Source organism: Cnephaeus nilssonii (genome assembly GCF_951640355.1).
Source record: "Cnephaeus nilssonii genome assembly, chromosome: 1".
NCBI lineage: Eukaryota > Metazoa > Chordata > Mammalia > Chiroptera > Vespertilionidae > Cnephaeus > Cnephaeus nilssonii.
This window is the reverse complement of record NC_137072.1, coordinates 18,742,896-18,754,914: the sequence shown is the minus strand read 5'-3', so window position 1 is coordinate 18,754,914 and position 12,019 is coordinate 18,742,896. Positions and strand designations below refer to the sequence as shown.

Below are 12,019 nucleotides of genomic sequence, written 5' to 3'. Positions count from 1 at the left end.
GTGAGTAACTTGCTCTATGTTAATAAAACTTGGAAGAGCTAATAGGCATCTGGCAGGGTGTCCCATGGGAACCATATGAAGCTGGTCTCCTGTTAAGACTGGATTCTTGCTTAGCTTCCCATCCCCAGACCTATTCTTTCCCATACTCCCCTGTCTGGAGAGCACAATGATAATAAATCACTGGAGTAAGAATCCCCATTTAGGCTCTGCTAGAAAACCTGAGCTAGTTCTGCATTTTTCAGTTTTTCTTTTATACTCTTCACTTCTTATTTAAGGAATTCTATGCCTCTGAAGCCTTCATTTAAGTAGAATTTCTTTCTGAGTTTATTTATGTTAATTTTGTTGTTTGGAACTAATCCCAGTTTCTGCCTTTTCCTTTGCCTTTGGGTCATCTTAGTTTGAAGGTGTGCTACCAGGAACATTTGTTGTAATCTAGGAGTTGCAGGGAAGAGGTTGTTCCTGCTGTCAAAGTATGGACATAGACATAGACAATGGCTTAATACCATCTATTTGGGTCTCTGATTCTGCCATATGCTTACAAAAATATTGAGATCTCTTCTCAGAGAACCCATCATACAGTTGCTATTTAGTGTACTGTGATTGCTAAAGCTCCAATTCCCTGGGGTTGCCAGGCATATGAAGGATAGTTGTTTTTTCCCCCCCGTCTCACGGTGTCTGAATTGTCTTTTTTCTTTCCCCAGGGAAAGCACCTTCTGGTGGCTCTCTCTTTACCTGGCTGCACACTGCTTCCTCAGTCAGCCTCCAAGGAGACTGATAATTGCACCCAGGCCCTGTGGAGAGGCTGTTATGCGTTACCCTGAAGCAACAACACAGACAGCACTTCTTTGAGCTGAAGAAATTATAAATAAAATAAAAGTGCACTTTCCAAAGGGACCATTCTTACAATTTGAAAGAAAAGTTTCTCTGAAAAAACAACAACAAAAACCCAGCAGAATATTGGCTGTTGAGGGAAAGTATCTGTTTTGGGAAACTGCCAAACGGATTAGACATTTAGTTCCTAGCAGTTAATCATTTACAATTTCAAGTATAGGCAGATAAACAAGATCCACCACAAAGAGATAAGAAAGTTGGAGAGCAACATAGGAACATTTACAAGTTCAAAGTCTAGAGATTAAGCTACCTGGCCAAAAGGATCAATTTTACGGTTTCCATTTCCTCCACAGTGTGGGCCCTGGCTTGAGGCAATGTGAGGACAACAGGGAGAAGGCTTTCAGGATTCATCCTTGGATGGCACCAACCCTTACTAAGCTGTCAGACTTGACATTTATGATAGAACTCTGTGTCTTCTACAACTTTCTCCATGTATTTTTTTACTCATCCTATATAATAAAAGGCTAATACGCAAATTGTCCCCTCGACCAGGAGTTTGACCAGCAGGCAGGCCAGCCAACTGCCCATGTCCCCTCCCTCTGGCCAGGCTGGCCGGACCCCACCCATGCACGAATTCATGCAGCAGGCCTCTAAAATACACACACACACACACACACACACACACACACACACATATATATCTTACCTAATAATAGACAAACATGTAAATTGACCATACCTCCACTACGCCCACAGCCAATCAGAGTGAGTATGCAAATTAGAAGGCCAAAGATGGTGGCCTCCCAGCTGCTCCAGGAGCAGAGTGGCCAGGCGGGACAGGTCGCCTGCTATGAGAGGGAGGGTGGGGGGCAAAGGGATCTACAGGAGTGGAGTACCGCAGGGAAGACAAGACTGCAGACTCCGGAGTCTGCAGCGAAGACGAAGATAGCAGACTCCAGCCAGAGTCTGCAGCAAAGACGAAGATGGCAGTCTGCAGCAAAGATGGCAGACTCTGGCTGGAGTCTGCAGCAAAGACGAAGAAGGCAGACTCTGGCCGGAGCGAAGGCCTGGGTCCCGGGTGCTGGAGGAAAACCGGTGATGGAAGCCAAGGGAAGGAAGGCCTATTGCACGAATCTTTTCGTGCAACGGGCCTCTAGTTACTTATAATCTTTGATTACTTAATCTCATTAGCTTCGCAGGTCTGTTCATTGATAAATATTTAATAATTCCCCCAATTTTCATAATCTTCCTTTTCCCATTTACCATATTTCAGACCCTGACAAGCTTTTCTCATTTCATACAACCAGATGAGATCCACAGGACTGGTAAAGCAGCTGGTACAATTGTTATTTAGACTTCCGTGATTCGATAGCAAAATCTTAGGTATCATATACATGTTTTCAGATATTCTTAGTCAGCCATTCTAGTTTTCTTGCTTCTTCTCAGACTATTCTTCTTCCAGACATTTCTCTCTGGCTTGCCCATACCCTACCCAAGACCTTGAAAAGAAATGAGCTCAAAGAAGGACTTCCTGCACCTGAAAGTGACACCTCCAAGCTTTCTTTCAAATAATAACATATGTTTGAAATACCCCCTTATCCAGGTGTTATTTTCCTGCTAATATCACTTTACCAAGTAATGTTCCCTTTCTTCATGCCAAATATATCAACTCCATGGTATATGTCTTTCTATGTATAAAATACAGCCATTAGTAGACATTTAAAAATGACCAAATGAATCCTATGAACTACAGAGAACCATTTAGAGCTTATTAAACATTATTTGGAACATTCATAATCAATGTGCATTGAGCTAAGCAGAATAAAACTTTAAATGGCAACTAATTTTTCTGATTTCTCTGCCTCACAAAGCCATCGAGCAAATATCTCAAAGTCCATATATTAATTTGTCTCTATTGAAAGGGCTTGTTTTCATTAGGCAATGTCTTCAATAATGTCTTTTCTTTTTTTTTCTGATCCTGGAGAACAGTGATTGGCTGGGCCCAGTGCTGCCCTCCTGCCAGGGCGGCAGGTGAAATGAGTCCTTAATATCCTAACACCACCTGTTTCTCAATCTTCCATTCAGCCCCTCTCCCCTCTCCATGTTGGCCAGCATTCTCCTTGTCCTTGGTTATCAGCTTAAATCTCCCTTTTGACGATTACAAAAAGTAAGCTATCACTTTTCTCAGGAATAATGGCATATAAAATAAATTCTTTGTGATTATAAAATTAGTAAGTATTTATATAAACAAGTGGTTTTTGAAAATACAAAAAATTAAGATAGAAACTAAAGTCCATTTGTAACTTTCTCTTTCAGAGATATGGGTCGTAGCATTTTGGAGACTTGTTTTTTAAATTAAAAAGGTAAAGATAGCCGAAACCAGTTTGGCTCAGTGGATAGAGCGTCAGTCTGCGGACTGAAAGGTCCCAGGTTCGATTCCGGTCAAGGGCATGTACATTGGTTGCGGGCACATCCCCGGTGGGGGGTGTGCAGGAGGCAGCTGGTCGATGTTTCTCTCTCATGGATGTTTCTATCTCTCTATCCCTCTCCCTTCCTCTCTGTAAAAAATCAATAAAATATATTTTTTAAAAAAAGGTAAAGATAATTTTGTATATCACATCCACAATATGCTATATTTTACTTAACAGAAACATGCAATCATTTCTCATGTCATTAAAGCTATTATTAAAGCATGATTTTAAAGGAGTCATCATATAACATTCATGTGGTTTCATCATGACTTATTTTACTGTTCCCTTGGTATGGAGCTATCCAATCTCTTTTTTATGTAGTACTAGAGGCCTGATGCATGAAATTCGTGCACGGGGGGCAGGGGGGGGGCTGTTCCTCAGTCCAGCCTGCACCCTCTCCAATCCAGGACATCCCTCTCATAATCCTGGACCGCTGGCTCCTAATCACTCACCTGCCTGACTGCCTGGTCACCCCTAACTGCCCCCTCCCTGATGGCCTGGTTGCTCCTAACTGCCCCCACCCCCCGCCAGCCTGGTCACCCTTAACTCCCCCCCCCGCCCCGCTGGCCTGGTTGTCCCCAACTAACCCCTCTGCCGGCCTGGTCACCCCCAACTGCCCCCCCCACTGGCCTAGTCACCCCTTACTGCCCCCCCTGCCAGCCTAATCACCCTCAACTGCCCTCCTTCTGGCCTGGTTGCCCCCAACTGCACTCCCCCTGTCTGCCTGGTCACCCCCAACTGCCCCCCCACCAGCCTGGTCACCTCTTACTGCCCCCCTGCCAGCCTGGTCACCCCTCACAGCCCCCCCGCTGGCCTGGTTGCCCCACGCAACCTGCTGTTCAGTCATTTGGTCATCCCTCACTAACCCCCCTGCTGGCCTGGTCTCTCCATGCAGCCTGCTTGTTCAGTCATTTGGTTATCCCTCAGGCCAGCCCTGGGTGGCTGGGCAGCCACCATCCGAGGCTTACCTGTGCCTCGGGCTGGCCCTGGGTGGCTGGGTGGCTGAGGGGACTGGGGGACTCTGTTAGGGCTGAGGGGACTGGGCGCCACCATCTTGTGGCTGTGGGCGTCACCATATTTGAGGGTGTGGTAGTCAATTAGCATATCCCCTCCTTATTGGCTGTGGGCGCCACCATCTTTGTGAGGGTGTGACGGTCAATTAGCATATTCCCTCTTTATTAGGTAGGATTGTAAGTAATACCATAATATACCTTTTGCCCACATATCTGTGGTGTTTTAATAGGAGATCATGAAAGACCCCAAGAAATGTCTCTTTAACACTAAATTGCAGGAATTGTAGGGAAGACTTATAATTTTTAGGGGGAAAAGGGATCTTGCTTAATTTGCTTGCTTACAAGCATGACTACCTTTGAATTTGGCCAAAGTCAGAAAGAGATGAAGCAACTGCAAGGGACTTGTTACACATGCTTAGGTTATCACTGACAGTTGACCAGTTGTCCACTAGTAAATAAAAATCACAGGTTCCTAGCTTCTTCTTCCCCACATATCACTCCAAAAATGGCTGTAAGGCTGGCCTTCCTGTGTGTGTTGATGTTGAGTGAGTGTTCCCATTGTCTACTTTAGACATACATCATGTAGTCAATAACTGTGTGCTGAAGGAAGAGCTAGATCATGAATTAAGTGTTCTCCAAAGAGAGACATGTCCGAGGCAGAAGTTACACCTTTATCCTCTCCAAGTCCATCCTTCTGTTTGTATTTCAGAGGACTGCAAGTTTGGGTCATTTTGTTTTTGTCTTTTTTCTCTCCCCATAGCTTTCCAAAGAAGGACCCTGACTCCCTCTAGTGGATGTCAGCACTAGGCAAATAGGCTAATTCTGCTGGGCAAGGTCCTCAAGCCAAGAATCCATGTCCTTAAATGCCCTCCTGAAATAATGGGAGCTGTGTTTCCGAAGGCGACTCTTCCCACTGTGGAAAAGTTATTGTCTCTAACAGGCCATCTGTGTCTGCTGCTGCCACAAGACAAGACATCAGGGAATATATATTTTTTTCCTTCAGGGAAGTGTCCCAGGCTTTTTTTCTTTTAATTAATTCAGTAATATACTGAGTTGTCTGTTTTTTTTCACCAGTGTTAGCAACTTGTTATGCTGTGTCATGAGCAAAAGGTATTGCTAATATGTACAGAATCCAGAATAAAGCAACTGGGAACCTGAGAAAGTCATACAAACTACTGGAAAAAGTCATAAAATTACTTTGTTTTGCTCTTTTTGTAAATGTAAAAGTTGGAACATTGAGGAAAAATAAGAGGTTATTACAAGAGTTACTGACAAATTACTTATTAGGAGCTCCAAAGTCTTGATGACATTCTTTTTCATAGTTTAGCTAATTACCTCAGATAGCCAAATTGCTATTTTAAGAATAAATTGAGAAGCTTTCATACAAGAATTGTCTAATTCTTTGTTGATCTTGTTATGTGCATATAAAGAAGTCTATGGCCAGATGAGGTGACCTGGTTCCTGACAGAGTACCCACCTACCTACTTCCTACCAGCTTCTTACTAGCTACATACCTCCTTTCCTACTTCTTACCTCTCTACCTCCTGTCTACCCACCTGCCTACCTCCTACCTACCTACTTCCCTACTTCCTACCTACCTACCACCTAACACCCTCCCATCAATCTACCTACCTATCTACTACCCACCTAAGGCAAGCTGCTCAAATACTCAGGTCTAGATTTTCTCATTTGTAAAACTAGAGGCCTGGTGCATGAAATTCGTGCATGGGGGGTGGGGGTCCCCTCAGCCCAGCCTGCACCCTCTCCAGTCTGGGACCCTCTCTCACAATCCAGGACCACTGGCTCCTAACTGCTCACCTGCCTGCCTGCCTGATTGCCCCAAATGCCCCTGTCTGCTGGCCTGGTCACCCCCAACTGCCCCCCTGCCAGCCTGGTTGCCCCTAACTGCCCCCCTGCTGACCTGGTCACCCCAACTGCTCCCCTCTGCCAGCCTGGTTACCCCTAACTGCCCCCCCCCCCCCCCGCTGGCCTGCTCACCCCCAACTGCCCCCATCCTGGCCTGGTTGCCCCTAACTGCCCCCGCCCCTGCCAGCCTGGTCATCCCCAAATGCCCCCCCCCCCCCTCACCGGCCTGGTCACTCCACACAGCCTGCAGTTAAGTCATTTGGTCGTCCCTCACTAATCCCCCTGCCAGCCTGGTCGCCCCATGCAGCCTGTGTTCGGTCATCTGTCTGGTTGTTTCGGTCATGACGGCCCCTGGATTTTTATATATTAGGATTAGAGGATTGAATCAGATGACTTGTAAGCAGCTATTCTTGTATTAAGTTGGCATAAAAAAACAGCATTTAGCCTCTTCTCAGAGAGCAACCTAAAGTAGGATTCCTTTCTTCTGTCATCCACCATCACTGTTTGCTAGTGATCTAAGGCGAGTTCCAACAACAAAGCAGGAGACATTTTCTTTTTCTAAATGGTAGCTGAAGTGACCCCTAATGTTCCATTGCTGTTACAAACAGGGCATCTGAGCATCTCATTCTGCACTTGCTGGAGAACAGGCAGCCTTCTAGTATGCAGTGGCAGTGGGGGAGAAAATGTCCCTATTTCATGGGAATCTCAAGAATGAGCTGGCTGTACTGGAATTTACTGAGATCAGAGTGAACACCATAGCTCTGACCTGTGCAAATACAATAAGCACTTCAGCCCAGAAACAGTTTTGCCTCTTTTATTAGGTTGGGCTTTCATATGTGTTTGAAGAGGAGCTATTTATGGACTTGCAAACAAAGTGCTGGAGGAAAGGAATTTAAAGGATGTCCTTGAGTGAATTCAGGGGGGTTGTTTCAAGAGGCTAAATTGCACATTAACCCTTCACCTTCTGGCACACATAACCTCCATGCTGCCTGGGAGAGATGGTCATCCAGGGGCCAGGTGGAGACTCACTCTGTGGCCTTGAGAAAGTCACTTCCTTTGTGTGCTGGCTCTTGCTTTGGAAAATAAGAAGGCTCATGTTGACCTCCTGACCAACATGGAAGGAAAAGAAGTTCAAGATGGGAAAGTCTGTTGTGGGTGAAGTAGGGGCCCATTGATGCTGACTAGCTTATTTTCAGCTTGTTCATGGCTTGGTGTTTTGAGACCTTGGTCATGGCAGTCCTATAGAAAGAATGCATGACCTTTATTTTTTTTAAAGTAGCTTACTCTTGCTCTGATGTGCCCAATATAATGTAAGACTCTAGCTGTATATTACATCATAAAATCAATCTGTTGGATAAACAATGCAATTAGCCAGGATGGAGTTTATTTGAATGCCTACAGAACAAGTTTTCTGCCTCTTTATGTAAAGACAATGGACACTGATTTAACAATATCATCTTGTTTTTACTTTTTTCTTCTGCTGTTCACAGTTTAATCCTTTGACAACTCTTAAAAGGAAATAAATATTTTCTTTGATTACTTGGTTACCTTTTTCATAGTTTGATGAGTGAGGTGGTTGAACTTCCTGTTAGAACAGGGCAGTACTGTGTTTCCCAAAATACTTGCACGTGATGCTAATAGATGATACTCCAGAAAAAGGTTCAGTGATCAAATAACTTTAGTTAGCATTTTTCAGAGTAAACAAAGTGATCTCTGTTCTCTGTGGAACCTCAGTTGACCCTGCTGCTGTGCCATCCCATGACTGGTGATAGAAGGAATGAGAGCATCCTTGTGGCCCTGGCGCACTTAGACTTGGAGTAAAGTGGCTGATCTGTTGCTAGGGAGTATGTGTCCTGATCAAATGATTGAAGAATGCTGCATTCAGAGGTGCCGGCACCCACTTATGCATTATCTCCTGCACTCTCCCACACTGCCTGGTATAACTTCTGCTGTGATAAAGAAGACCTGTGATAAAGAAGACCCTGCTCTGGCTCTCCTCCAGCTGAGGCTCTCCCCAAAGAACAATGAAACTGCCCATCCAGAGCCTGCGGTCCCTCTCCTTCCAAGACTAGTGGTTCTCAGAATGTGGTTTCCAAAACATCAGCATCACATCACATAGGAGTTTGTTAGAAATGCAAAGTATTGGACTCTAACTTAGAACTACTGAATCAAAACCTCTGAGGGATATGACCAGCAATCAGTGTTTTAACAGCCCTCTCGATGATGCTGAGGACTGCTCGAGTTTGAGAATGGCTGTTCTTATCTAGACCAGGTTCTGGGGTGCTTGAAACTCAGAGATTCCTGCTCCAGTGGCTCTGAGCTCACTTCCAGGGCTTGCATGGGCCTCTTTCCTGGGTCTGAGGACTGATGTACTTCCAGTGGCCCATAGCAACTCTTGGAGGAAGTTGGGAGATAGAGCTTGGTGAGCTGCATTGTTCAAAATTATACTTCAAATATCTATGTCATTATCAAGTACACTTTTCAAAGAGTGAGAATAAAACATTTTTAAACAGTTTGTTAACCCATCAGAGAAATGAACAGTTTGGGTCTGTACAAAGCATCATGTTTTTTTTTTTTTAAATATGTTTTTTATTGATTTTAGAGAGAGTGGAAGGAAAAGGAGGGAGAGAAAGAGAGAGAGAAACATGGATCTGAAAGAGAAACATTGATCGGTTGTGCCCTGATCTGGAATCAAAACAGTGACCCCTTTCAGTGCACAGGACAGTGCTCACACAATTGAGTCACAGTGGCCAGGGCCAAAGAATAGTGTTTTAAAGCATAGGCCTGTAATTTGCAATGTTTAAAACAGATTAACTTCTGTAAAAGCAGCACCATTGTGACATTTTAACCTTAGTATTCCTCTCCTTCTTCCTTACCATCTTCAACAGAATCCACACCAACCTCCTCGTAATCCTTTTCAAGAGCATCCATGTCCCCACAGGCCTCAGAAAACTCTCCTTCCTCCATGCCCTCATCCATGTGCCATGGGACACAGGCATGCTTGGCACACCTCAGGTCAAACTCGTGGTCCAGGCGAGCCCAGGCCTCAGCACCAGCTGTGGTGTTGCCCAGGATGCTCCGAGCTCACTGTACTTTGGCCAGGTGTCCACCAGGTACTACAGTGGGAGGCTGGTAAGTAGTGCCAACTTTGAAGCCAATAGGGTACAAGTCCACAAATTGGATGCTGCACTTAGTCTTGATAGTGGCAATGGCAGCATTGACATCTCTGGGAACCATGTCACCAGGTTACAATAGGCAACAAACCCTGTGTTTACTGTGGTGAGGGACACTCATTGGTGAGCCACCTGGTTGGCTGGCTCAGAGCACTCATTGGTGATCTCTGCTACAGAAAGCTGTTTATGGTGGGATTTCTCAGCAGATGACAGGGGAACATGTGGCAGAGAGAAGTGGATGTGAGAATAGGGCACCAGGTTGATCTGGGATTCAGTCAGATTAACATTTAAGGCTCCATCAAACCTGAGAGAAGCAGTGATGGAGGACACAATTTGACCTATTATCCTATTCAGATTAGTGTAGGGTGAGCACTTAATATTGAGGTTTCTACAACAGATGTCATAGATGGCCTTGTTGTCAACCATGAAGGTACAATCAGAATGCTCCAGGGTGGTGAGGATGGAGTTTTAGGGCTCAACTACAGCTTTCACAACCTGCAGGGCTGGGTAAGTGGAGAACTCCAGCTTGGGCTTCCTGTCATGGAGACATTCCATCAGCAAGGAGGTGAGCCCAGAACCAGTTCCCCAACCAAAGCTGTGGAAAACCAAGAAGCTGTGAAGACCTGTGTACTGGGCAGCCGGTTTCTGAATTCGGTTCAAGACGAGGCCAGTGATCTCCTTGCTGATGTGTAGTGACCCTGGGCATAGTTATAGGCAGCATCTTCCTTGCCTGTGACGAGCTGCTCAGGGTGGAAGAGCTGGTGGTAGGTACCAGTGTGAACTTCATCAATGACTCTGGGTTCCAGGTCTACAAACACTGCCCTGGGCACCTGTTGCCAGCACCTGTCTCACCGAAGAAGGTGTTAAAGGAGTCATTTCCCTTTCAGTGGTCTTGTCACATGGCATCTGGCCATCGGGCTGGATGTCATGTTCCAGGCAGTAGAGCTTCCAGGAGGCATTGCCAATCTGGACAACAGCCTGGCCAACAAGGATGGAAGTGCACTCACGCATGGCTGCTATTTTGTGGCTGCCAAGAGGGTGGTGGAGAGGAAGAGGAGAGACTGTTGCTTTCTATAGCACGGCTCTTAGGCAGTTGATGTAAGAACCTGATTTGAAAATTTTAAATATTTAGACATATAGTAGACAGTCCTCCATTTTTACTTTTATCCTGGTCTCTGAAAACATTAGGAGAAGGCCTGTTGTGAAACATTTTTATTCTTTTGCTAGAGGCCTGGTGCACGAATTCTTGCATGGGTAGGGTCCCTGGACCTGGCTGGCCTGATCAGGGCAGGCCAGCTAGGGGGAAAGACCGCAGGGGGTTGGCCGGCTGTGGGCGGTTGCTGTGAGAGCACACTGACCACCAGGGGGCACCTCCTGCGTTTAGCATCTGCCCTCTGGTCGTCAGTGCATCATCATAGTGACCGGCAGACCAGTCGTTCTGTCGACCCGTCATAATGGTCACTTAGGCTTTTATATAGTATATAGATTTATTCATTCATATATTATTTGATGTCTCTCTCTTTATTGGTATTCTCTATTTTCACCATACCTTTCTTCTTTTACTTTTTAAATCATGGCTTCCTTTTGTACTTTCAACGGGTTTATTATGGCAAGTTTGAAGTCTTTTTCTGTTATTTCTACCATCTGTTTGTTCTCACAGGCTGTGTCCACTATCTGTCCAGCATGTGAGTAATACTTTTCTATTTCTTTGCATGTCTTGTAATTTTTTGTTGGAAACTGGATATAGTTCCTCCCTCACCCACTCTAAAGCTTGTTATTATTATTTGCTTGTTTAGTTTTTTAGTGACTGGTTGGATTATTTAGAAGTCTCACTCCCATTCTTCCTCCCTCCACCTTCCTACTTCTCCATCCACCAAAATATAAACACATTGTTAAGCTTCTGATGTTGCTCCTCAGGGAAGCACAGCTTTGGGTTTGCCCACAGTCGCCTGGGATGACAGTGGATTGAGTAGGGCTTTAGTCTTCTTTTTCCCTGACCACTCCCAGCTGTTAGACTTCACTGTTGCTGGATGAGTAATTGCTCTATTGTTTTCCACAATATCCTAGAGACATAAAGTGCTCTATAGAAAAATCCAATTACATTCAGGTTCCCTTGAAGGAAAAGTTCCTGTGGTCCCTGTTTAATCTTTCTTCTGACCCTATGAGGAGTCTGCCCACATCTCCTACCTCAGCTGTCTTCAGAAAATTAGTCAGCCTACAGTTTAACCTCTATCTTCACCAAATCCACAAACCGCCTCCTAATTTTCCAACCACAACATCCATTGTTATTGAGAGCTCCCTTAGGCTTAAAATTCTCTACACTCTGTTGCAAGTGAAGCTAGTTCCTTTGGGAAGATATTAGGAGCTGTTTTATGACCTGTTTGTCCCCAGACAAAATCTCTAGGCCAGGGCTCTGGAGCTGGGAGTAGAAACAATACACCCTTTTTCATGAATGGGACCCTCCACTTTGGGAGTTGAGCACCGGGTGAATGGGGTGGTGGGGTTGACGGGGTTAGGGAGCAGCAGTCTGAGGTGTTCTTGGAGTGCCTCTCCTAGTGTAGGACCACTGTCTCACAAGCCAGGCTAGGAGTGATGGAGGACCCAGTATTCTCAGAAGTACCTGCCTTCTACAGGTAGCTTAAGGGAGCTCCAGTCTCTCCAATGC

General features: G+C 45.3%; 1 pseudogene across 1 annotated transcript; it reads right to left on the bottom strand.

Moving 5' to 3' along the window:
- Positions 1-9,031: 9,031 nt before the first annotated feature.
- On the bottom strand, positions 9,032-10,365 carry LOC307098741 (tubulin alpha-1A chain-like; annotated as a pseudogene). Its single transcript has one exon. The product of its transcript is annotated as a tubulin alpha-1A chain-like (transcript).
- Between the last annotated feature and the right edge of the window lie 1,654 nt (positions 10,366-12,019).